The 25,892-nt window shown below is 39.7% G+C and overlaps 1 pseudogene; it reads right to left on the bottom strand.

The window, feature by feature from the left end:
- Positions 1-3,360: 3,360 nt before the first annotated feature.
- On the bottom strand, positions 3,361-3,883 carry LOC122019530 (annotated as a pseudogene).
- Positions 3,884-25,892: the final 22,009 nt, after the last annotated feature.

Genomic DNA, 25,892 nt, shown 5'->3' with positions numbered 1-25,892 from the left:
TTTCTATTTGCATTTCATTTGCACTTTGCTTTGTTTATTCGCATTTTATGAGTTTCATATTTCTAGTTTTGAGGCATTTTTGAGAACATCAAACCTTCTACTTTTTCCGCTACTTATCCGACAGCAAAATGACTAGCATCTTCTTAGTTCATGTGTTGTCAAGATAGTGTTAGTATGTTTGGTGTATTTCCTTTCTCTATCTTTAGTAGCACGAAATAAGCTAAGTATTGTATGGAGTTTGGTATAAGTTTTATCCTAACCTTAAGGATCTTATTTTCACTACATGTAAGTACTTAAGCTTGAATAGTAGAGATATTTTTGGAATAGTTATGATTCATCCGAATTGTTTAGTACTTTTGTTCTCATGGTGATTTCTTATTTACATTTTAGTTACCGTATGACCTCGGATCATGAAATCTCATTTGGAAAAATCTAAATCCCAAATTAGTGCTACCTCTATAGCACAAAAAAAAAATTCTTGAATAAGGGATAAAAAATAGTTGTTGTGAGTAGAAACTAACAATTCACCCCTTTGAGACCGAGTTAGGTTACTGGGGAAATGAATGTTATGTTTCTCTTGATTCTGAGTAGTATCCTTTGAGACCTTGTGTAAATTAAGGAAAATGAACAAAGTGTGTGGTAGGTAACTGCCTATCACTGGGAACATTAGGAACTCAATTGTATGATGACTTAACTAGGACAAAGAATTGAAACTTGAAGAGTTTGAGCTACTTATTGCACCGAGCACAAAGAACTTATGCTTAGACCATACTTAGGTAACTCCACAATCATGCTTATCAATGAAATTAGTTGATAGAGTTAGGTGAATGCACTAGGGATTATGAAACACTGCCAGACGCTCATGAACATAGTTTGTAGCATTTTGCTTGAGGACAAGCAAAGGTTCAAGTCTGAGGGTGTGATGTGCGTAAATATGATGATAGTTTATGCATATTTTTTACGCACATTCACTTGCTTTATATGTACATATTCTCTGTATGATCGCCTCTTTTATCATGTACTCATCATATATACTCTTTTGTTCATATATTTGCTCTTTGTTTGGTTTTATGTTGACAGGGACAACTTTTGGAGCAAAAACAGTGATTGTCGACGCACCGGAACAAGCCAGAGAACACGGTCGTGCAACCTTGCACGACCGTGCGGCCAAACAGGAGAAGGAAAGTGCACGGCCGTGCAACCTTGCACGATCGTCCGACCAACCTAGAGGCAGATCAGTACATGGCCGTGCATACTTGCACGGCCTTGGCCCCCATGACCGAAGCCAAGCAGTACACGACCGTGCAATCCCCAGAGCCGAGCTCCAAGTTCACACGGTCGTGCCAATTGGCACAACCGTGCAGCGCAGCCAGAGACAAGAAAGGGCACGACCGTGCCATCCTTACACGGCCGTGCCACCGCATCCGCGCCCTAGCCTTTAAAAGGGTTTTAACCCTTTTCCTCAAGGGGGGAGAGCCGGGAAGCGAGCCGTCAGGGAGAGAATCGACTTGGTGCCATTCTACACCATCCAGGCCATCCGTCCAACGATCCTTCATCACCACATCAACTCTAGAAGCAAAGGATTGGATCTGAAGATCACACGCCGTCGTTGGATAAGCATCTTTTCTCTTTCTCTCTTCTTGTTTGAGAATTGTATGCTTAACATTATGTCTTCAGATTTTTCTCCGACGTCTATGGAGTAGAATCTTTATTCTAGGATGAGGGAGTAGTTGTGGATTGGTTTGATGTAAGACTCATACTTTTGCCTCTATTTCATTGGATGATTTTGCGTGCTTTGTTTTGATTACTCGATCTCTATATTGTGTTAATTGATTGTGTAGGAATTGCCTATCTCGTAGAGAGAATATCCTAGATCGTACACCTGAGGGGCCCTAATGACAGGGGTGACCCGTTCACAGACATCTAGGGTACTTTCTTGAAAGGAGAGACAACTTCTCCACAAGGAAGTAAGAGACCAAACTAAGCTCCTTATATCTATCCTTAATGACATCAATTAGAGTAGTGTCCTTGTGATCTACTGAGGCGTCCTAGTGACAGGGGTTAACCGTAACAGGATTTCATAGGGATCTTCTTTATTTGGTACCTAAGAATAGATACTTCAGCTTCCGGCGAATGCATGTTGATGGACAATGAGTAAAGGAAAGAATGTGATACATCAATACCACCACAATGAAACCGAACTCCTATAACTCATCATAACCAAGTAAATTACTCTCTCTTCACTAGTTCTCGTTTCCGCTTCTCATTCCCTTTTCTTTAGATAACTCACAACCATCGAGAGTTTAGTTAATCTTAGGTGAACCATTACAAGTGCTTATAACCAGTTCTCGTGGGATTGATAATCTTATTACTGACGATGAATCTGTGCACTTGAAGATCGTAACAGTGGTGTCACATAGAAGATCATGTTATCAGTTCCTTATAAATTATAAATAGTAGCTCACAACCAAGATAGATTGGGGCAAACCATTGGAATGGTTGTAGTGTAATTTGGTACTAGTTTATCTTGACTATAAAATTACACTAGTACACTATGTGTGTATTGAGCAAAACCATTTGAGGTTGTTCCTTTTATACTGACTGCATAAAAGAACATAGCCTCTGTTATTATGGATGTACGTACTCTTAATCACTACAACAAAAATCCTTATAGACATCGGTTTTCCACCGATGTCTATTACATTTTCGACCGATGTCTATGAAGGCGATGTAAAAGGTCTGCCATTTTAGACATGAGGTTAAAACCCGTGTAGTATCACTTAACGACATCGGGTGTAAAACCGATGTAATATTATATGTTAATAATACCAGTTTTGGCAGCGGTATACGACCGATGTAATATTAGTTAATGACACCAGTTTTGCAGCGATGGAAAACCGATGTAATATCAGTATTATTTAACGACACAAATTCGATTTCCGAAATAGTGAAAAACCAATATTATCACCAAGCAAATCATAAAATTAAGTTAATATTATTAATTCACTAAGAAAATCACAAATAAAAATGCACCGATGTATCTAAACACACCAAGTCAATATCTATATAACCAACACATAAATATTCTTCTTACAATATAAAAAGATAATAGATATTGTGTACATCAAGTCAGTATCCACAAATTACACATAACTATTCTTCCTGAGGGTGACAACTGATTGGTGATTCTTTGTAAAAGAGGCTTCCATCTTAAAGGAGCCACTGGAGGCTTTGGGAACTTTGCAACATCCTTCTTGGTTGTCCTCTCACCATTTAATTGATTCTCCAGTTCTCTTACCTGAATAAAATAAAACAAAATAATCTGTTATAAGGCATCTTAAAGGGTACCATGCCATTTGGTTAAACTCGCACCTTTGGTTCATCAGGAGGATCATATTGGCCAATCCAGTCCTATGGCCAATCAACAAGATGTGTCATTAAGATTAGACAATGCATGAATATAAAAGCAAAGTTTAACTTACCACAGCAGGAATATCAAGTCCACGAGCAGCAACATCAGTGCAGAGCAGTATATACCCTTTTCGGCTTTACAGAACTCAAAGAATGTACTAGTTCGTTTCTGCTGCTTCTGCTTTCCATGGATATCGAGACAATCGACATGAATGTATCTGAGAAGCTCAGAATGGTACTTGACCAAATTGCATGAGGAGAAGAAGACCATTATCTTCTTCGAAAGGTTCCTCTTAAGAAAAGCATACAAGACCAGAAACCTTTTATTGCTAGGCACGACACAATAGCCCTGCTCCAACCCTTCGACAGTCACCTGAGTAAGATGAATTCGTGTCAACCTTGCTATTGACGAAACAACCGAGTAAAAACAATGATAAAATAAATCTGGAGATTACCTTCGACCTTCCATCATCAACACCTACATATACAGGCTTTTCCTTAAATGACAAGTTCGCAAAATCCTCAACCTGTAATTTTTTTTATAAGTTAAAGAAAATGAAAACCAAAATGATTATGAATAGTAGTTAGAAAGAAATAGAAACCTGCTTAGTTTGGGTAGCTGTAAATAGAGCAGTTTGCCTTGTATGCATATTAGGGAGTGAATGTGATAATTATAAAACATGATGCCGACTTTGCAACACTCCTGTAATAACTATAAACTGAAGGGAACTAAATAGCATACCTTTGGCAGCCGCTTAAATATTTGCTCCATGTCTTCCTCAAAGTTAGCCTCCAATATTCGGTTGGCTTCATCGATTATAAGAAACTACATTTGGTGCACCAACACCCAAAATTAGTATCTCAATGTTAAACAAAGGAACATATGAAAATAATTATTGATCTCGTGGTTAGGATTAAACATGCTAGCAAATAATCATTAGCATGGATATGCGATAAGATGAAACATGCAACTAGTTGGAGAACATAAGTAGAGCTCATTAAAGAAAAAAAGAAAAGAAACAAGAGATCATTTAGTAAAAGGAACTCAATGAGTACTGAGGGCATTCAATGGAAAGATATACAATTTCAGTATGTAACCACTTCAAACTACATCCAGTCACCTCCACTTTGCCATTCTAGTATCTTTCTCAATATGGCTAGCATGCTGTGCTATGCTTAGTTACATTCAATTTCCAAAAACAAATTTCAATAGAACAATGATAAACGAGATTTTTCAAAAAACTCTGCTACCTAAAAATGCAATACCAGAGTTCTGTGTGCTAAAAGAAAAAACAATTCCTCAATCCAATAGTCAACGGTTAAGGTATTGTTTAAATCAGTTCCTCACTACTTTTTCTGCTATCATTCCATATAATTGCATAATTTATCAAAACATAAATGACCAGGAACCAAAACACTGAAAACAAGAATAAGCCAATAATTTAGATACATGAGATCAAATGCTTTACAAAAATAAACCATTTACCATAATTTTACTTATTTGCTCAGCTTTTTTGATCTGCAAATTTGAAATAATCTGTTATATGGCAATTGATTTGAAAGAAGCTAAATATAGTGATGCATGGTGTATAGTAGATTATTATGATTTTTCTTGGAATATATAAAATAATTTATTCACACTATCTTCAAAAAGATTCTACTTATATTAACATAATAAATTTTCAAAAGAATAAAATGAAAGATTCTTCCTTCATTCTTAAACCTCATAAATCTAAGCAACATGGAGGAGGCATGATTATAATTAAACTTCCACATAATCAATAGATGTGAATTCACATTCTGTGATCCGAATACATTAACACTAATTTATTGAAAGGTTCATTAAACATGAGATTGAAAAGGAACATGAATTCTTCCAAAAAAAAAAAAAAACAATGCTCCAGCTCAAAGGAGGTGCAAAATGTGGGCTAGAGAGCACCTAGAACCTTGGCCTGCATATTCCTTGACCTCTTAGATATAACTACAATCTTGGGAAAAATTAAACAGAATCAAAGAAAAAGGAATAATATTTATCCAACTCCAAGGCATCAAAAGAAAATCAGAATATCAATGGAAGAAGTAACAAATAACATTTGATCTTCACATACTTCAAAACAAATACTATGACAAATTGCCAAATAAAAAAAAATGTCACATAATTGCACAAATAAAATTGAAAAAGAAAACCACCGTTTATACAGATAAGACATGTCAATTCCTCACCCAAGTAGAATCCTTTACCACACTTTACCTCAATATTAATAACCATTAAATTGATGGGATAATTGACCAAGATCCTGATACAAATAGTAAAGTGTAATAGCAAAGTGTATAAATACAACCTGATTTAGATTAGGAATACTGAGAGACTGACCAAAATATAGAGAAAATATCAGTGAAATTTGTAAGGTAATCAAGTATAGTATTTCAAGTTCTCTCTGCAATCTATCTAAAACTTACAAAAATTATATTAGTAATTTCTTGTTATCAAAGAGGTTGAGATGAGACATGCATAAGACTTACAAAAAACTAGGTGTTATGCAACTTGTATTAGAACATTCTGCCAGCAATGTGTCCTATTCTTCTACAAAACAAAATTGTTATTATCTTCTCAGAAAATGGGATAATATGAAAGAGTACTAAAGAATTAACAAGAGATTAATAGAAGTGAACTGATAAGAGTTAAGACTACTGATTTACGAAGGAAAATATACTCATACAGAGGATCCAAATGTAGAAAAATAGGAATAAGCATTACAATAGAATTCTTACAAACACAGGAAAATAGGAACAATAATTAAAATTGAATTGTTAATCACATCAAAAGGTCCAAACCAATTCAAGTTTATCCAGTACTACATATAATACAAATAATCATTTAAGTAAGCTTCATCGTGAAATCTTTGTAAACATGAATTGCTAAAATTCAATAACCACCTAAATAAAACCAATAGGGAGGAGCTTTAAAAAAAAGGCAAATCGACCAAAACAAAGGAAAATATCTTTGTTTATGTAAAGTAGATACTTTTAATTCCACATTTCTTGCATGCTTGGTTGCTTTCATCTACTGGAAATTGACAAAGCATAATCAATCAAATGAGAAGGTAAGCAGAAAATATTTTGTAGAAAATAGTTGCTTACATGATCAAGAAGTGGAGATATTGCACAAGCATTCACTGGATGTTCTATCACATACGTCTGCAAAGACAATGAAGACAAGAGGGTGATTTTCAGTCCAGGGAGGTCAGAGTATTTATGTAATTAGCATAGCACACTACAAACAGACAAGACGCTATGGTGTAATTTCTTATTTCACTTTTTCTTATGAAGTTATAGTCGAAACACATGAACTTATGTTCAATATCCTTAAAAGCATAGCAAAAAATCTACTCCTGGACAAAGAACCCTAATTGTCCCTCCAAAAAAAATGAAGCAGAAGCAAAACCAATCAAAGGTTTGTACCTCTGACCTGAGAAGCGAAGTCAAAACCAAGAATAAAAGTAAATACTAAAAAATATTAATAGATCTACACCATCACCTTAATTTAACAAGCTTTAAACCCTTCAAAAGAAAGTCTAGCCATCAAAACAACCAGCGCGAAGAAATTCCAACAAGGAACTCAAAAATCCCAACAGATCTAGCCCAGAGCCGACCGATTTCCTCCAAGAAAACACTAAGAAACAAGCTAAGCATACAAGGATCAACGAGGGATCACCTTGGTGTTTGAAGAGAGCCGCCATGAGTGCAGACGACGAAGGAGCAGCCCCGAGGAGCCAAATCCGAGCACCAGCAGCGAAAACAGCAACAGAATCAAGATGATTTCCAGGGAAAAGGCCGCCGACGAATCAACGGAGAAACCAGAAAGCATGAGGAGAAGAAACCCTAAGAGATGGAGCAACCCACGAGAGGGCAAAGATGGAAGGGAGAGGAGAAGAGAAGGGGAAAGAGGATATGGATGTGGTCATTTGGGAAAGCGGGGCATTCCGCAGACCTCACAAGGGAGGGAGTCGTGTGTTGATCCTGATCGAGAGAGGAAGGGGCGTCGATCTAGGAAGGGGAAGGATGGCGCGATCTAGGAAGAGGAAGGTTTAGGTTTGGAGGGAAGAGTGAAGTGTTGTAAATTTTGACTAAGTATTGGTGGAAAAATTAAATTATTTTATTTATCATAGACACCGGGTTTTAAAAACTGCTGTTAAAATCGGTGTCTATTAACGAAAAAAAAGGCGCTCATAGACATCGGCTAAAAAACCGATGTCTATGAGCGAAAATCTGTGCTCATAGACATCGATTTTTGGAAAAACTGGTGTAAAATACTCAAAGACATCGGTTTTTGCTTAAAACTGTTGTTGTTCCACCGATGTCTATGAGGGTTTTTCTTGTAGTGAATCCTATATAATAACAAGCACATATACTTAGTATTTATTTCTTTAATTTATCAATGGGTGAGATTTATTCGTTAAATCAATAGACCCGATAAGTTGGAAAATAATATTATTTATATGGTGTATTGTTGATTATAGAAGGAAATTGTGTCCTAGTTATCTAGATTGATGATGTCCCCTTGAGGAGCTCATAAGGATTGTCATGTAAACCCTGTAGGTAGACTTAGTCTGACATGATAGTGAAGTTGAGTGGTACTACTCTTGGAGCTAGATATTAATTAAGTGAGCTGTCAGTAACTCATTTAATTAATGAACATTTGATATCTTAAACACAGAGAGATTAATGTACTCATGATAAGAAGGAACTCATAATGTAATATGAGATTGGTGCGGTAGTTCAATAATAACTCTTTAGTGGTATGAGTTATTATTGATGAACTTGAGTTGGGTGTTCGGGTCGAACACAGGAAGCTCAAGCTCATCAGGAGGCCAAAATCAATTCCTCCTCTCGATCCCTGCTGTAGCCTATATAAAGTCTCGTGTTCACCCGTTTTGATTTTCCTTCTTACCCAAATGAGGGGTCGGCCACATCCTTACTTGGTGCCCAAACAAGGGGCCAGCCAAGCCCTCTTGGTACCCAAGATGTGGGTCAGTCAAGCCATGCTTGGTGCCCAAGCATGGGGTCGACCATACAAGAAGAGAAAAGGAAGTTTTGTTGAGAACAAAATTTTGTTAAAATCTTTCCTTTTATAGCTTTCTACAATGGATTAAAAGAGAGATTTTAATTTTGTTAAAATTTTTCCTTTTTTGTAGTTATCTACAATGGTTAAAAGAGAGATTTTAATTTTGTTAAAATCTTTCCTTTTTTGTAGTTATCTACAATGGTTAAAAGAGAGATTTTAATTTTGTTAAAATCTTTCCTTTTTTTAGTTATCTACAATGGTTAAAAGAGAGATTTTAATTTTGTTAAAATATTTTCTTTTTTTTTGTAACCAACCATTATAGGAATAAAAATAAGATTTTGTTTAAAATAAAATTTTGTTATAATCTTTCCTTTTATAGCTATTTACAATGGTTTAAAAGAGAGATTTTAATTTTGTTAAAATCTTTCCTTTTTTGTAACTATCTGCAATAGCAAATAAAAGGAAATTTTATTAAAAACTTTCCTTATTAGTCGCTAGCAAAGATTATAAAAGAGGAGGAGGGGATGCTCTCTAAACACAACCTAAGGCTCCTCTTTTATTCTCTTGTATGGCCGGCCCTTCTTCTATCTTCTTCTATTGTCTTCTTTCCCTAAAGGCCTATGGCATCCATCCTTTCTTCTTCATTAAGGCTGGCGCCTCTTTGTAGAAGACTCTACCTTGGTGGCCGGTTGCTTGGAGGAGAAGAAGAAGAAGATGAAGGCCTCTTCACTTTGTATTCTTTGGTGGCCGAAAGCTTGGAAAAGAAGGAGAAGGTCGGGTGTCTTCGTCTTGATAGATCATCGCCTACACGATGTCCAAGAAGAGGAGAGGAATACAGTAGAAGATAAAGAGGTTTTTAGATTACAAAGAAAGGTATAACTAGTTATTGTTTCCGCTGCATAATTAGTTTGTGTTCTTTGTATGGATCTTGAAATACCAACACAAGAGGCTACCGATTTTGTGTTTCGATTGTGGTCCACTTTTTCGCGTCGCGGAAACCCCAAAAGCCCCTAGCCAACGGATCCGTGCAAAGAAAGAGTTTGAAAAACACACGAATACGAGTTTCTACCTAGATCTACACTTAGATCTATGAAAGAAAAAGGTTATACCTTTGAAGCGAAGCCCTTCGCGTTCCTGCTCGTCCAAACGGTGCCGGATCTCGAAGTTGTCAACGTAGACAACTCTCTATATGTATCCACACAAACAAGTAGGTGGAGAAAAACCACACAAAAGGTGTGCTAGCACTTTTGGATGGTTCGGCCAAGAGAGGAGAGGGAGAGCAAAATTGGAGCAAGGAAGAAGATGAAGGAATGAATGAGATTTAATTCACAAAATGAAAACATATCTCCCATTCATGTGGCCGGCCACATTAAGATGGTGAGTAACTCCCATGGAATGCCAAGAGTCACAACTCTTGGTAACTCCCATGAGGTGGCATCCCACTTAAGCAACCATGATGATGTGGAGCATCATCATTGGCCCACTCAATGCCAACTCACTAATGAGGTGGCATAAAGTCAAGTCAAACTTGACTCTTCATCTTCCTCTCAAGTCAAGTCAAACTTGACTTAATCTCTCTCATGGTTGATCTAATCCAACCATTTAATTCAAGCCAATTTAATATAATGAATCTAATTCATTTAATTAAATTGATTTAATGAGTCATAATCCAAATTAGACACATTAAACACATGAATCAACTTGAGTCTAACTCAATTAGCCCAATTAGGATTACTCTTAATCCAATTTGATTCATCAAATGAATCTAATCCTCTTGGTTCATCATATGAACCTAATCTCCATCTAATTGTCCTTAGTGTGTGACTCTATAGGTTCTTGTAACGTTGGCAATGCCCCTAAACTCATTTAGGAGCATAAGTAATGAGCGGTATCTAGCAACATATCATTACTACCCAATGTTACAAGAATGTTGAGATCCAACATCGCCTTTGTGACTACTAATTGTGACTCCTCACAAAAATATGACAAGTGTCCTTCTATCCTAGACATCTAGGTTGATCAATGTGAGGCATAGACCGTGTCATCCTCTAATCAATCTAAATCTTGAACTCCAAGTAGACTCACTCAATCAAATGAGCTCAATATTCTATATTGACTCATTTGGGCATGGCCATGCACTTCGTGGTCTCACTCTATCAAGAATATCGATGTCGCTCCCGTCATATAGGAGGGATAGATCCCATCTACATCACTCACATCCCTCTACATAATTCGTTACATACCCAATAATCGCCTTTATAGTCCACCCAGTTACGGGTGACGTTTGACGAAACCAAAGTACATAACTCCTTATGTAAGGAACCATGGTGACTTCTGGTCTAAGGACTAGTAGTCATACTAATAGCCACATGAGAAAGTATATGACACTCATATAACGATCCATGATACTTTCTCATGGCGGGTCATTCAGTATACACTCTCTAATGCATACCCATGTGTCAACTTGATATCTCTATATCCATGACTTGTGAGATCAAGTCATCGAGTTAACCTACATGCTAATCTTATTGCATTAACATTATCCCTGAATGTTAATACTCGACTAGGAATGATTAAGAGTAGTGTTCCCTATATCATCTCACTATCGATTCAACCAATCGTTTGATATAGGTAAGAACCTTCTACTCAAGGACGTTATTATACTTAGTTTATTTGCCACCAATACAAGTAAGTATAATAACCAAAAACCAAATACCTTTATTTACATATAGAATATGATACAATAAGTCCAAAATTCAATTATCAAATGATTGGCTGTAGGGCTTTAGCTAACAATCTCCCACTAGCACTAGTACCAATCAGTGTAGGCTCTAAGCCCCAATGACCTAGTGTGACCATCATGCTTCCTCTGTGCCAAAGCCTTGGTCAAGGGATCTGTGATGTTAGCCTCTGTAGGTACTCTGCAAATCTTCACATCTCCTCTCTCGATGATCTCTCGAATGAGATGGTAGCGCCGTAGTATGTGTTTGGTCCGCTGGTGTGAGCGAGGTTTCTTCGCCTGTGCTATAGCTCCATTGTTGTCACAATAGAGCTCAATGGGGTCAGCAATGCTAAGAACCACCCCAAGTTCAGTGATGAACTTGCGAATCAAAACTGGCTCCTTTGCTCCCTTTGATGCAGCAATGTACTCAGCTTCTGTTGTAGAATCAGCTACTGTGTCCTGCTTCGAACTCTTCCAGCTGACAGCACCACCATTAATGCAAAATACGAACCCCGACTGCGATCTATAGTCATCCTGGTCGGTCTGGAAGCTAGCATCACTGTAACCCTTTACAGCTAGCTCATCATCGCCTCCATATATCAAGAAATATTCTTTAGTCCTTCTTAAGTACTTAAGAATATTCTTGACCGCTATCCAGTGACTTTCACCTGGATCTAACTGGTATCTGCTCGTCATGCTCAAAGCATACGAGACATCAGGTCGAGTACATAGCATGGCATACATGATTGATCCTATGGCTGAGGCATAAGGGATCTGATCCATGCGGTCTCTCTCCTCTCTAGAAGAGGGACCTTGAGTATTCAAAAGACTCACGCCATGTGACATCGGCAGAAATCCCTTCTTGGAGTTCTACATGGCAACCCGTAGGAGTACCTTGTCAATGTATGTACTCTGACTTAGGCCAAGCAATCTCTTAGATCTATCTCTATAGATCTGTATTCCTAGAATGCGGGATGCTTCACCTAAGTCCTTTATTGAGAAACAAGTCACTAGCCAAGTCTTGACAGACTGTAGCAAAGGGATGTCTTTCCCAATGAGCAGTATGTCATCCACATACAATATGAGAAAGACAACTATGTCCCCTACAACCTTCTTGTAGACACAAGGTTCATCTTCGTTCTTGATGAAACCAAACTGTTTGATTGCATCATCGAATCGAAGATTCCAGCTCCGAGATGCTTGCTTTAGTCCATAAATAGACCTATACAGCTTGCATACTTTGCTAGTATGCTGTGGATCTACAAAACTCTCAGGTTGTGTCATGTACACATCCTCGAGTAGGTTTTCATTCAGAAATGCGGTTTTGACATCCATCTACCATATCTCATAGTCATGGTAGATTGCAATAGCAAGCATGATCCGAATGGACTTAAACATCGCTACTGGAGAAAAGGTTTCATCATAGTCAATACCATGAATCTGCTTGAAACCTTTAGCTACCAAGCGACCCTTATAGATAAGTCCATCCATGTCAGTCTTTCTCTTAAAGACCCACTTACACCCAATTGGTTTTACCCCTTCAGGTGGATCAACCAAAGTCCATACTTGGTTGGTGTACATGGATTCCATCTCGGATCTCATGGCTTCTAGCCATTTCTCAGAATCTGGTCTCATCACAGCTTCCTGATAGGTGGTAGGCTCATCCTCTATCAGCACAACGTCATCATGGTCAGACAAGAGAAATGAGTATCTCTCAGGCTGACGACGTACCCTATCAGACCTGCGAAGAGGTATGTCTACTTGAACTGGTTGTTGTTCCTCAACTCTTTGTGGAACAACATCATCCACAATATTTTGTGGTTCCAGTTCAACTTCCATCGAGGCTTCAGTGCTATTGTTCGCATCTTAAACTTCTTCAAGATCGAATGCGCTCCCACTAGTCTTTCTAGAAACAAAGTCCCTTTCTAGAAAGACCCCAGTCTTTGCCACAACTACCTTGTGCTGACTAGGAATGTAGAAGTAATATCCCTTAGTTTCCTTGGGATATCCAATAAAGTAGCACTTGTCGGATTTGGGTCCTAACTTGTCTGAGACTTGACTTCGAACGTGAGCCTCACAACCCCAAATCCTCATGAAAGACACCTGGGCATTTCTCCCAGCCCATATCCTATATGGTGTCTTTATCACGGCCTTAGATGGAACTCAGTTGAGTATAAAAGCTGCCGTGTCTAGAGCATAGCCCCAAAAGTATGTCGGAAGATCTGTGTGACTCATCATAGATCGTACCATATCTAATAGGGTACGATTCCTCTTTTCGGATACACCATTCCACTGTGGTGTTCCAAGATGAGTGAGTTGGGATAGAATCTCACACTCAGCTAGGTAGTCACGAAACTCATGGCTAAGGTATTCTCCACCTCGATCTGATCGAAGTATCTTAATACTCTTGCCAAGCTGGTTCTGTACTTCATTCTTGAATTCTTTGAACTTTTCAAAGGATTCAGACTTATGTGTCATCAAGTACACATAACCATATCTACTGAAATCATCAGTAAATGTAATGAAGTACCTATAACCACCTCTAGCAGCGACATTGAAAGGGCCACATACATCACTATGTATAAGTCCTAACAAATCAGTCGCTTTCTCGCTGTGCCCACTAAAGGGAGTCTTGGTCATCTTGCCTCGTAGGCATGACTCACATATCTCATATGATTCAAAATCAAATGAGTCCAGCAAACCATCCTTATGGAGCTGGGATAACCTAAGCGACAGTGCCAGAGGTAGGTTTGGTTCATGTCATTTGACTTGAACCTCTTGGTATTTATGTTATAGATAGGGCTCTCAAGGTCTAGAATATAGAGTCTGTTTATCAGAGGTGCAATACAATAGAACATATCGTTTAAATAGACGGAACAACATTTGTTCTTTATTGTAAACGAGAAACCTTTCTTGTCCAAACAAGAAACTGATATAATGTTCTTAGTTAACGCAGGCACATAACAACAATCGACTAACTCTAGTACAAGCCCAGAGGGCAGAGATAGAAAGTAAGTCCCTACAACAACAGCAGCAACCCGTGCTCCATTGCCTACTCGTAGGTCCACCTCGCCCTTTGTCAATGCCCTGCTATTTCTCAGCGCCTACACATCAGTACAAATGTGAGAAGCACATCCAGTATCTAATACCCATGATGTAGAAATAGATAGATTGACTTCTATAACATATATACCTGAAGTGGAAGTCTCACTTCGCTTCTTCTTAAGATCCTCCAAGTATACCTTGCAATTCCTCTTCCAGTGCCCGGTCTGACCGCAGTGGAAGCAGGTAGCATCCTTGGCGACCCCTCCTTTAGGCTTCAGTGCCTTGCCTTTGCCCTTGGCTTGGGACTTTCCCTTGCCTTTGGGCTTGCCCTTGCCCTTATGTTTCTGAACCATCAGAACAGTGTTGGGCTTAGCCTTCTTAAGGTTCAGCACAGCAGCTCAGGTAGTGGCTTGTCAATCTCGTTCATATTGTAGTTTAGAACGAACTGACTATAGCTATCCGGCAAGGATTGCAAGATCAGGTCAGTGGCCAGCTCTTGGCCAAGTGGGAACCCCAACCTTTGTAGGTTCTCTATGTACCCAATCATTTTGAGTACATATGGGCCTACAGGAGCCCCGTCTGACATCTTGCACTGAAACAGTGCCCTTGAGATCTCAAATCTCTCATGCCTCGCTTGACCTTGATACAGTTGACGAAGATGTTCAACTATATCGTAAGCGCCCATTAACTCGTGTTGCTTCTGAAGCTCAGAGTTCATGGTCGCGAGCATTAGACAAGACACATCTAATGCGTCATCTTGATGCTTCTTGAAAGCATCTCGGTCAGCTCGCGGGGCGGAATGGGCTGCTCCAGAACGTACAGTTTACGTTCCTGAGTGAGAACTATTCTCAGGTTCCTGTACCAGTCCAGGAAGTTTGCTCCGTTGAGCTTGTCCTTCTCGAGGACTGATCGCAGGGAGAAAGTGTTCGTATTCGACGTCATGGTAATCTACAACAGAAATAAATGCAGAAATAAGTATCATATTCTTAATCATTTAATTAGGCCTTTAACTAAATGATGCTCCCACTGAATTCTATAATTCATGTGGGACAAGATCCACATCATACTAACCCTTGAGTTAGCTTTGGCTAATACGCCCAAGACTTAGTATGATCGGTAGGTAACGATTACCAATTACATCTCTATGCAACTCTTGTTTATAGGATCAAAATCCGCATTTATATTAAAACTCGAGTTAGCTTTGGCTAATACGCCCAAGAGTTAATATAAACGTGATTTTGACCTATCTACCAACCATTGGATAATGTCTATAGTTAAACTCGATCCAATTGAGTTCACTAGTTACTCAATCTAATTGAGTTGTACTCACCTATGCGTTGATAGGCGGGACCAAAATTGTCCCTCCGTACCCTACTAAGATAGTATGTGTTGCTCTGCTTTGGCAGATTCAACAACAACATGCGATCGAGGTAGTGGTAGGTATCACGTCATGGTAGGCATTACGAGTTGACGCGATTTAGATCTAATCTAAACGATGATGCGTATCATATACTTGATAGATCTAATCTAATCGAAGGGTGCATCATGTGCACGACTTAGATCTAATCTAATCGTTAGGCACTAATTAATTACTTAATTAACTAGCATGCATCACATACACACAAAAGCAATTAATTAAATAATTTTGTGATTATGTCATGGCCCTACTACGATCTTCTCAAGCCAATGAGAAGATCGGATGGTCAACCTAAGGTCAACAGCTTCTCAAGCTCCTTCCTTTGTCCACCTCGTGTTGCTCGCGCCCTCCTCGTAACTCCGTCTCGAGTGGACCTTCCACCGCCTCAAAATTTACATTACATTTTGAAACTTGAGTTACATTCGAGTCTAAATCTAATTTACAACAAGAATAAAAGAGAAAGGCAGAACGCGCAGGTCGCGAAAAAAAAAATACAACACGCACATCACATTGGTGTCGGCCTTTTTGCATGTCACAAGGCGCTCCAAATTAATAAAGATTGGAACCCATTTAAGCTAAAGAAAATGCGTGTAGTAAGGAGTCCCAAGTCGTATTTTTCCAAGGATAACTAGTAGGTGTGTATGAATCATATTATTGGTTCCAATCAAAATCTAATCTCAACTTGATCAAGAATAGTATCAAAGAAAGATAACTCTCATCTAAACATGATCCATTTCCTTCTCTTCAGATAAACGCAATTGAATTCAGATTCTTAAGTATCATCTCATCAAATGTGTTAATTAATACACATACCCTTTCAATTCACAATAACAAAGCATTCAAATTCTCAGTAGCCATTAAACTCAAGAACTAAAGACAATTGTGAACCGAAATCAACATTGCATTCACCATTATAATCCAATTCTATACTCATCTCACTTTCCAAATCTTCAATTCTCAATCACAATCAACAATTAATCTCAAGAGTTCAAACACAATGTTATTGGACAAAATCAACAATCAATTCACAATTTCAATCAACTTAAACATTCAATCTTCAACAACATAATGCGAAATAGAGGTAATAATCGGAAACTCAAGTAGCATTTAACATGAAAACAAGATCACAGTAACAAGATTGATTGTATAGAGCAAGGAATCGCTAACAAATTTACCTAACCTATAAACAAGCAGTAATAGATTTTCAGAAACATAATAAAACCTAAATCAATTCTAATGGGTTAGTAAAATCTGGATTTGTAAGCACAAAATCAAAATCTGTAATATAAAAACTCAAACGAAATTGAAATTGCAAGAGAAAGTATCAGATCTGAAGATCTGAGCAAATTGATGAACAATTCAAAGACAAGAACAAGGAAATCTAAACCCTAGCATTCCACCAACCAAAATCCCGAACTCAACTTCTCCAATCTACTGTGAAACCAACAGAAATGCTCTCGGAACCCCTATAAGCATTCAACAACAATCAAACAAGCTTCTAGCTATTTCCATAGGGCACTCACAGCTCACGGAAACCTCCGTTCAAGCTCCATCCATCTGGAAACCTCATCGGCCGAAGAAACAGAGCTCAAGTTCTGTTGAGTCGCAAATCAGATCGATCGGCCAAATCGACCCAGCTTTGCTGCGTAATGAAGATCGGAAAAGGTCCAGTAGCTCTCAGGAGACCTCCCTCTAAGCTCTGGTGGATGCGAAGATCGCCGATTGGGAGACCTCCACAATCGGAATCGCGGCAGTGAGCAGAACCTGAGTCACGTCCGAGAAACCTCTCTCAACACTCTCTGATCACCGGAAGATGAACGTCGGCAGCTGATGATCGTCGTCGTCGAAGAAATCTAGCTCACGGATCTGGATCGAGGAATGGGAACTCGGCGCCGCGAGGAAGAAGAAGGAGCACTGTAGAAGAAATCGCGAGGAAACGCCGAGCCCAGGTGCACTGTAGCTTCTCACGAAGCTTTTAAACCTCCTCAAAACTGATCGGATGGTCCAGAACAATCCGGGTCTTGATCAACGGCTGGATGAGGTCAGATCTGGATCAAAACTTCTGGATATTCATCAATGGACGAGATATGCTCCTCATTAGGTCGGATGGACCAAATTCTCAACGGATGGCTAAGATCTCTCTGATCTTCAACGAACGGTCCATAATGTTCCAAGGTTTGATCGCCTCGTTTAGCCCTTGATTTAAGCCCAAGTGTGGTACAATCTGATCGGGTCCATGACCCTTTTGATGCCTACAAAATAAGAATCAAATATTAGCACCAAATACCATGAAAATAAGCTAATTTACAATTAAGTCCAAAATCAAATGTAATTACAAAATGTAATGTATATATGAATTTAAGCTATGAATAGATCATCAAAAATATGCATTATGAATCAAAAATGTGTCGGCCTTTTTGCATGTCACAAGGCGCTCCAAATTAATAAAGATTGGAACCCATTTAAGCTAAAGAAAATGCGTGTAGTAAGGAGTCCCAAGTCGTATTTTTCCAAGGATAACTAGTAGGTGTGTATGAATCATATTATTGGTTCCAATCAAAATCTAATCTCAACTTAATTCAACTTAGTACTTCCATTTATCTCACAATTCAAATTAAATTCTTCCACAATGATAAATGGATCAAAGAAGGTCCATGCATTATTGCAATAATTGAATGAATCACTCACTCTCAACTTCACAATCACAGTAGCAATTAAACCATAAGCTCAAACACACTTGTATAAGCCATATTAGCATCAAACTCACAATCTCAATCGAATTCAACTATTAAACATCAAAAGCTCAATCAGTGACAACAAATCCATCGAATAGAACTAAGGTTTGCTAATTAAATGAACAACACTCAACAATTTGTGACAAACGAATTATCTATGTCAAAAACAGTAACTAGATTAATACCTAAGTCAGTAGCTAAGCATGGGGTTTGAATTGCAGAAATCTAAAGAAATCAAAGTTACGAACAAGTAATCAAGAATAGAATTGTAATTGAAATTCAAACAAAACAAGATAGCAAGGAATAGAATCAGATCTGATGATCTGAGCAAATTCATGGATAATTCAAAGACAACTAATGAAGAAAACTAAAACCCTAAACATCCCTCAATTCAAATCCCGTAGCAAAGACTCCTCACAATCTGCCGTGAAGCAGAAATGCTCTCAGAACCCCTATAAGCATTCAACAACAATCAAACAAGCTTCTAGCTATTTCCATAGGGCACTCACAGCTCACGGAAACCTCCGTTCAAGCTCCATCCATCTGGAAACCTCATCGGCCGAAGAAACAAAGCTCAAGTTCTGTTGAGTCGCAAATCAGATCGATCGGCCAAATCGACCCAGCTTTGCTGCGTAATGAAGATCGGAAAAGGTCCAGTAGCTCTCAGGAGACCTCCCTCTAAGCTCTGGTGGATGCGAAGATCGCCGATTGGGAGACCTCCACAATCGGAATCGCGGCAGTGAGCAGAACCTGAGTCACGTCCGAGAAACCTCTCTCAACACTCTCTGATCACCGGAAGATGAACGTCGGCAGCTGATGATCGTCGTCGTCGAAGAAATCTAGCTCACGGATCTGGATCGAGGAATGGGAACTCGGCGCCGCGAGGAAGAAGAAGGAGCACTGTAGAAGAAATCGCGAGGAAACGCCGAGCCCAGGTGCACTGTAGCTTCTCACGAAGCTTTTAAACCTCCTCAAAACTGATCGGACGGTCCAGAACAATCCGGGTCTTGATCAACGGCTGGATGAGGTCAGATCTGGATCAAAACTTCTGGATATTCATCAATGGACGAGATCTGCTCCTCATTAGGTCGGATGGACCAAATTCTCAACGGATGGCTCAGATCTCTCTGATCTTCAACGAACGGTCCATAATGTTCCAAGGTTTGATCGCCTCGTTTAGCCCTTGATTTAAGCCCAAGTGTGGTACAATCTGATCGGGTCCATGACCCTTTTGATGCCTACAAAATAAGAATCAAATATTAGCACCAAATACCATGAAAATAAGCTAATTTACAATTAAGTCCAAAATCAAATGTAATTACAAAATGTAATGTATATATGAGTTTAAGCTATGAATAGATCATCAAAAATATGCATTATGAATCAAAATAATATAGCTAAATCATGGTTATCACACATCACGGCATGCAGGCCGTATTATGAATTACAATACGAATTATCCAATCGAATTGGGTATTTGGGCCATGACTATCACAAAAATAATATATAATTCAAAATTATATATTTCTATAATTTTCTATAATTTTTATAATTTTTACGAGTACAATTTCCCGACGGTTCCGTTTAGTGGTTTTCGGGCGCAATCGCGGAACGAATCCCCTTGCGGGGCTAGGGGCAGCGCCCCTACCCGCGATCTAACCATCGCGAGGGTTTCATTGCGATCTAACAGTGCCTTAGCCCGCTGTCCCAAAAAGTTTTGGGGTGAAACTTGGCCGTTTTGGAAAATTCTTCTCGGTAGTCGAAGCCTACAAGTATCGAGACACTTGTGCTTCGCTTCTACGAGAAAAATACCCATAAAAACTATAAAAATCATAAATTTACAGAATATTATAAAACTGAAAAGTTTTCATAAAACACAAAATAAACTCGTATTCGTCTTCGCACATGGCTCTGATACCACTGTTGGGTTTTTCGGGCCGCGAAAACCACTTTTTCGCGTCGCGGAAACCCCGAAAGCCCCTAGCCAACGGATCCGTGCAAAGAAAGAGTGTGAAAAACACACGAATACGAGTTTCTACCTAGATCTATACTTAGATCTATGAAAGAAAAAGGTTATACCTTTGAAGCGAAGCCCTTCGCGTTCCCGCTCGTCCAAACGGTGCCGGATCTCGAAGTTGTCAACCTAGACAACTCTCTATATGTATCCACACAAACAAGTAGGTGGAGAAAAACCACACAAAAGGTGTGATAGCACCTTTGGATGGTTCGGCCAAGAGAGGAGAGGGAGAGCAAAATTGGAGCAAGGAAGAAGATGAAGGAATGAATGAGATTTAATTCACAAAACGAAAACATATCTCCCATTCATGTGGCCGGCCACATTAAGATGGTGAGTAACTCCCATGGAATGCCAAGAGTCACAACTCTTGGTAACTCCCATGAGGTGGCATCCCACTTAAGCAACCATGATGATGTGGAGCATCATCATTGGCCCACTCAATGCCAACTCACTAATGATGTGGCATAAAGTCAAGTCAAACTTGACTCTTCATCTTCCTCTCAAGTCAAGTCAAACTTGACTTCATCTCTCTCATGGTTGATCTAATCCAACCATTTAATTTAAGTTAATTTAATATAATGAATCTAATTCATTTAATTAAATTGATTTAATGAGTCATAATCTAAATTAGACTCATTAAACACATGAATCAACTTGAGTCTAACTCAATTAGCCTAATTAGGATTACTCTTAATCCAATTTGATTCATCAAATGAATCTAATCCTCTTGGTTCATCATATGAACCTAATCTCCATCTAATTGTTCTTAGTGTGTGACCCTATAGGTTCTTGTAACTTTGGCAATGTCCCTAAACTCATTTAGGAGCATAAGTAATGAGCGGTATCTAGCAACACATCATTACTACCCAATGTTACAAGAATGTTGAGATCCAACATCACCTTTGTGACTACTAATTGTGACTCCTCATAAAAATATGACAAGTGTCCTTCTATCCTAGACATCTAGATTGATCAATGTGAGGCATAGACCGTGTCATCCTCTAATCAATCTAAATCTTGAACTCCAAGTAGACTCACTCAATTAAATGAGCTCAATATCCTATATTGACTCATTTGGGCATGACCATGTACTTCGTGGTTGTTAGGATCCTTCGTACGGAGGCTAGAGAGGGGGGGGTGTGAATAGCCGACCCCAAATCGTCGCGTTTCTACAAACTAGGGTTAGCGCAGCGGAAAATGACACGTAGAAACGAAGGAAAAGAAGACAAACCTCAAACAAACCGATGTAACGAGGTTCGGAGATTAGGGCTCCTACTCCTCGGCGTGTCCGTAAGGTGGACGAGTCCAGTCAATCCGTCGGTGGATGAGTCCCCGGAAAACCGGCTAATATGAACTCCTTCTGGGTGGAGAAACCTCGCCACAAAACTTGCAACAACAAGAAGGAGTACAAGAAATACAAGTAGAAAGACAAGAACAATGTACAAACACTAACTCGCCTTCTCGTCGACTGCCTGTGAAGCAACAACTTCTCGGACAGCAGTAGCAGCTGACCGTCGATTGGAAGCTCAGAAGCTTCAATCGCAAGGAAGAAGAAGAAGGAGAAGAAGCAGGCTCGCAGCAGCAGCCCTCCTTTTATAACCCGCGAAGAAAGCGAAGAAACACAGAAGAAATCTAGCCGTTGCGTCGCAACGTAACGGATCGTGCGTGGACCGATCAGGCTCCATGTGGATCGGTCCACGGACCGAACCTATTCCCTATCCTTCGCTTCTGTTCCCCGATCGGTCCATGGACCGATCAGAATCCTCTCGATCGGTCCACGGATCGGGAACCTCCTGATCGGTCCACGGATCGATCGAACTCTGATCGGTGCGGGACCGATCAGGACCTGATCGGTCCCCGCACCGATCAGCCCTCTGCGCCCGCCTGTTCGGCCGATCGACTCGATCGGTCACCGATCAGTTATCACACAAGATGCATCGATAGTTCGATCGGTCACCGACCGATCGAATATTCATGCAGATACATCGGATCGATCACCGATCGATCCACTTGGTTTTTCCCCAAACCAAGTCCAACCAACATCCGGTCAATCTTGACCTGTTGGTACATTGCGCCTAGCATCCGGTCACTCCCTTGACCTGCTAGGACTCCCCGCTAAGTGTCCGGTCAATCCCTTTGACCCACTTAGACTTTTCTCTCCATATCAAGTATCCGGTCACTCCTATGACCTATTTGGACTTCCCATCACCAGATGTCCGATCACCCTTGATCCATCTGGATTTTCCCTTGCCCGGCTTCACTCACCAGGACTTTCACCTAGCTTCACTCACTAGGGTTTTCACCTGGCTTCACTCACCAGGATTTCCAATCTGCCTGGCTTCACTCACCAGGACTTCCCAACTGCCTGGCTTCACTCACCAGGACTTTCACTTTTCACCTAGCTTCACTCACTAGGATTTTCACCTGGCTTCACTCACCAGGATTTCCCGACTGCCTGGCTTCACTCACCAGGACTTTCCAACTCACCTAGCTTCACTCACTAGGACTTTCCCTTGCCTGGCCTCACTCACCAGGACTTTCCGACTGCCTGGCTTCACTCACCAGGACTTTTCCCCGCGCCAAACTCCCTGTTTGGACTTTTCCCGTGCCAAGTCTCCATACTTGGACTTTTCGCGTGCCAAGCTACCTGCTTGGACTTTTCCCCGTGCCAAGTCTCCGTACTTGGACTTTTCCAGTGCCAAGTCTCCATACTTGGACTTTTCGCGTGCCAAGCTACCTGCTTGGACTTTTCCCCGTGCCAAGTCTCCGTACTTGGACTTTTCCAGTGCCAAGCTACCTGCTTGGACTTTTCCAGTGCCAAGTCTCCATACTTGGACTTTTCACCGAATCAGGTCAACCTTGACCTACGGTTGCACCAACAATCTCCCAAACATCTATTCTTGTCAAACATCAAGAATACAACTCTCTTCTCGTCAAACATCGTCAAACATCAAAACACAACTCGAGTCAGGTCAACTCGAGTCAGGTCAACCAGGTCAACCTTAACCTAAGGTTGCACCAACAGTGGTCTCACTCTATCAAGAATATCGATGTCGCTCCCGTCATATAGGAGGGATAGATCCCATCTACATCACTCACATCTCTCTGCATAATTCGTTACATACCCAATAATCGCCTTTATAGTCCACCCAGTTACGGGTGACGTTTGACGAAACCAAAGTACATAACTCCTTATGTAGGGAACCATGGTGACTTCAGGTCTAAGGACTAGTAGTCATACTAATAGCCACATGAGAAAGTATATGACACTCATATAACGATCCATGATACTTTCTCATGGCAGGTCATTCAGTATACACTCTCTAATGCATACCCATGTGTCAACTTGATATCTCTATATCCATAACTTGTGAGATCAAGTCATCGAGTTGACCTACATGCTAGTCTTATTGCATTAACATTGTCCCTGAATGTTAATACTCGACTAGGAATGATTAAGAGTAGTGTTCCCTATATCATCTCACTATCGATTCAACCAATCGATTGATATAGGTAAGAACCTTCTACTCAAGGACGTTATTATACTTAGTTTATTTGGCACCAATACAAGTAAGTATAATAACCAAAAACCAAATGCCTTTATTTATATATAGAATATGATACAATAAGTCCAAAATTCAATTATCAAATAATTGGCTCTAGGGCTCTAGCTAACACTTCTATTGTCTTCTTTCCCTAAAGGCCTGTGGCATTCATCCTTTCTTCTTCATTAGGGCTGGCGCCTCTTTGGAGAAGACTCTACCTTGGTGGTCGGTTGCTTGGAGGAGAAGAAGAAGATGATGAAGGCCTCTTCACTTTGTATTCTTTGGTGGCCGAAAGCTTGGAAAAGAAGGAGAAGGTTGGGTGTCTTCATCTTGATAGATCATCGCCTACACGATGTCCAAGAAGAGGAGAGGAATACAGTAGAAGATAAAGAGGTCTTTAGGTTACAAAGAAAGGTATAACTAGTTATTGTTTCCGCTGCATAATTAGTTTGTGTTCTTTGTATGGATCTTGAAATACCAACACAAGAGACTATCGATTTTGTGTTTCGATTATGGTCTCTATAGTTAAACCTAAAGTTACTGTAAGAAGTTTAAATATTTAATTTCTTTGAAAGGCTTTGTCTATGAAGTGGTGGATGATCTCATACCCAAGAAGGTCGAGTGCCTCGTCATATTTAACCTAGAAGTTAATCTTTGAAATAGATATTTAATCAATTTCTGTAATATGGTTTAACTTTTGAAGAACACATGGGTTGAACTTGGAGTAAAAATGTTAAGTTTCGTTTCCAATCCAAGTTTAACTTCTGAAGAATAACTTGGATTAAAAATGTTAAGTTTTGTTTGCAATCCAAGTTTAACTTCTGTAGAGCACATGAGCTGCTAGGAAAAGTTTTGTTCTTGTATAAATTTTTGAACAAGGGAAACAGAACGGAATTCCAAGTAGTGCCCAACAACAGCAGCTTGCTTGATGGATGCGTAGAAGAGTAGTAGCAGGAACATCAGCATGCTCAGAGGTGAACTTTGAATAGATTGGTTTTCGTTTTCCTAGCCTTGGTCTCGAGCTCACTTTTATAAGAGTCATCGACGTTCGATCAACTGATCCTTGGGTTCGGTCGACCGAACCAACTCCCTTCCATCTTCATTGAGATCTGATGCTGATTCGATCTTCAGCATTTAATGACATTAAGGTGTTTGGTCGACCGAACAGAGAATTTCCTTGTTCATCGAGATTCACACTTAATGCTGCATTGATGAGGTGTTTGTTCGATTGACCGATCTCCTGGTTCGATCGACCGATTAGCTTAATTTCTTTCTCTGCTTCTGACCAAACTGATTTATACCACATCGTTAGGGTTTGGTCGACCGGTCCTTTGGTTCAATCGACCGATCAAACTTTGATCAGATTTCACTCTGCTTTGATCTAAACTAGTGTCTGTTCTAAGTTTACCTTGTTCGGTCGACCAATCAAGATAAAATTGTAAAATAGAGTTAAACAGTATATTCCTGCAAAACAGAGATTAACACAGTAATATATATAAAATGCATGAGTAGTATTAGATAGTAGAATTGTCTTGATCTCAAGTTGGAAACTTTTTCGATTTCTTCAATTGGATCAGTGACCTTAGGTTGTTCCCTTCAGGAATACAACCTCACTGTCACTCCTCCAGTTTTTTACCTTAACCTACCTGCTAAACTTTGATCCTCCAGATCTATTTGAACTTTTCACTTAGCCTTGATCGGCTCGCTAGGACATTCTATCTATTTCTGGTCCTCCAAACTTCTCGATCTCACTGCCAAGTGTCGGGTCCTCTCGACCCACTTGGTCTTTCCACTTGGGTTCCACGATCTACTAAGACTTCTCCTGCCTAGCCTCCAACTAGGTCTTTTCCGGTTGAGTAAATAGCCTGCACACTTAGTCAACTTATTAGATCACAACAAGACTTAACTTGAACCTTTGATAATATTAAAACTTAG

Source organism: Zingiber officinale, chromosome 9A (genome assembly GCF_018446385.1).
Source record: "Zingiber officinale cultivar Zhangliang chromosome 9A, Zo_v1.1, whole genome shotgun sequence".
In the NCBI taxonomy this organism is placed as follows: Eukaryota; Viridiplantae; Streptophyta; class Magnoliopsida; order Zingiberales; family Zingiberaceae; genus Zingiber; species Zingiber officinale.
This window is presented reverse-complemented; position numbering and strand designations above follow the sequence as displayed.